This window comes from Trichophyton verrucosum (genome assembly GCF_000151505.1).
Source record: "Trichophyton verrucosum HKI 0517 chromosome Unknown contig00387_1.f1.exp, whole genome shotgun sequence".
Classification (NCBI taxonomy): domain Eukaryota; kingdom Fungi; phylum Ascomycota; class Eurotiomycetes; order Onygenales; family Arthrodermataceae; genus Trichophyton; species Trichophyton verrucosum.
This window is the reverse complement of record NW_003315377.1, coordinates 19,043-21,803: the sequence shown is the minus strand read 5'-3', so window position 1 is coordinate 21,803 and position 2,761 is coordinate 19,043.

Below are 2,761 nucleotides of genomic sequence, written 5' to 3'. Positions count from 1 at the left end.
CTTTCCCCTTTTCCCCCTGGACGTTCTTCCACTCAGCTTCGCCCGTTAAGCGCCAGCCCCCTATATCGCGAACCTCACCTGCGAGCCCTCTCGCGGCCACTCAGCGACTCCCTCGCCGCCCCATACCTCGCTGGCTAGCCTCTTGTGTGCCTCCAATGCCCATGCTGTGAACCAGTCGGGTTGTGCACGACGATCATCCTTCCGTGGCTGGCCGGATGCTCCCCTCCCCGCGAGTGGGCTTGGATGGAGCAGCTAGCTAGTTAGCGAGGTGATTGCCTCTGCCTCTGCCTCTGCCTCTGCCTGTGCCTGTGCCTGTGCCTGTGCGTGTACGTGTACCTGTGCCAGCGTATGTGTCCTTCGTGTGTCTGTGACTGTATGTGTAGGACCTGATTTTCGTCATTGATGTCCTGATCGAAGGTAGCTAACGGCCCCCTTCATGCATAGCCTGTTAGCCAATGGAGCCATCTGTTTCTCCTGATTGCTGGATGGTTTGACCAGCTTGCTCTTATCGTCCTTGCTAAGGACTCGCAGCTGACGAGTCGAGCTGGCTGGCGGAGCTCTCTGTAACCACTGCTAGTTATCCCGCAGCTTCCTCGGCTGGTTCTCTGCTGGGCCATTAGTTATTCTCCTTGTCTCGTATGGACATGGACATGCCCAGAGCCTCCTCAGGGAACGGACGGACGGCCCATCTCGAGCTTTGGCGGAGCCCATCAGGAACTGAAACTTGAGTGCTATCAACCCCCACAAACCATTTGCTGTATCCATGCACACAAGACAACATCCACACGCTATCTATCTCTTGTCTCTCGATGGTCTCTCCTCCTCCCCTGGCAGTCTGCTCCGTCTTCTCCATCTTCTTCCCCCCATAATCGTTCATCTACCGTTCATCTTACTCTTACACTATTATTGGTCCTTCTCTGGTCTCTCCCCTGGCCCCTTCGTCGACCGTTTCTCTCCACTGCCGCCAAGCTTCTCGGTACAACCACCCTGGCTGTCGTTCAAAGGCTCGCCAATCTCCTTGGACAGAAAAGTGACCCCCTAACGTATGACGGCTGCCTCTTTCCCCCCTCCATTAGCCTCATCGTCATCCCACCATTTACGTAGTACTACGTACGTATGGAGTAACACGTACATAGCGTTCATCGCCATGTATACGTGGTCTAACCTAAGGCTCCCTTTCTTAGTGCGAGTCACCAATAGCCGCATCCTGGTTGGGAAATACGCCCGGCGGCTAGCCACGAAAACGGCCACGCGGAGGTTCATTGAAAAGAGAACGGCCCCCCAAAAAAGGTTTCCTTGACCAATAAGGCCCATAGAGGCATGGCAGATCCCCTAGTTATCATGATGAGCCAGGCATCTGCTGTCTGGATCATTTTGGATCATCAATTCCGCCCTTGCTAGAGACTAGGCAACCACAGACTGTATACTACGGATGCTAACCCTATACACCCTCCGCACCCAACATCCGTGGAGAAACAGCGAGAGACAGAAGGTTGAATATAGTTAATAGGTTAGTCATTATCCGCGCTAGTTCCTTTGAAGCCCTCTCTCCACCTGCAAATGATCCTCTCTCGCATATACGCCATCTCCATCTCTCTTTCATATCGAACGCTTTTCGATGCTGTGGGTACAAATCTCCTCCAGCGGCCTTTTTTTTACTACTTGTTCCGGAAGTCTTACTGACTCGGTGAAAAAGTAAAACCCATGAGGGGAAAAGGAAAGAGGTTTTTTTTTCGCTTCTCTCTTCTCTTTTCTTTTTCTTTTTTTCATGCTTTACTTTTACGTGAATTGAAGAAGATCAGTAAATATATATGTTCGGTCCGTACACATTCCGTATTGGACTTGCAAAGGCCCCCAAGGCTCCTCAAAGTGGAGTGGCACAGCTTCGGAACAATATCGACGACCCTTTCGTTCTGTACGAACCCCGAACTAGACGTGCATATCCCAGGTGGATGCATGCTTGATCAACTACCACGTACAGCTAGAGAGAACCCGGGAAAAAAAAAGAGACAGAAACTGAGGAAGCAGGAAAAGGGAGAACAGACACGCCATCCCTTGAGCAGCTCTGTACAGAGACACCGGCTCATCCACCCATCCCATGAGAATACTGCCCTACGCCGCAGGGTTTGCCCCTTTTTACCTACCGATTCTGACTGGGCGTTATTAATATATGTGGCCCCCTGCACAGAAAAGGCATATGCCGGTAATATGTCTGCGGAGCATCACGGCTCGTCTATATCGGCCATGGCCATAGCCATCATTAACATTATTGTTCGCCGCTGCTCATCCCTTCAGATGCTCGCTTTAGTGGGATAATACATACAACACAGTTCGGATAGAAGGGCAACAAAACTTTAAAACACAAAAGACGGTTGCCTTTCTATGGTTTCTTTTTTGCGTACAGGGGCCAGCTATGATTCGGTTCCATCCGCCTGGGACGAGTGGCTTGAGCGGTGATAGGATGGATGTCGATACTCCCTGTCAGTCGCCTGCCTCAACGATCGAGGTTGCTTTGCCCTGTCTGCTTTCTCTTCCTCACGGGCCTGACTTGACAAGCCTTGCCGGCCGGAAATCGCTGCTGCGAGGCCAGGGGAAGAGGGAATTTTTTCCCCTTTCCTTTTTTTTTCTTTTTCCTTTCTTTTTTTCTCTGCTCCCACTCTCTCCGTCTTGCTCTCTTAACGAGTTCCTTTAACCTTCTTGCGCTAAAAAAAAATGTCCCCTTCGCTGAGTCGGATGTTACTAAGGTCCTCTTGAGCAACAT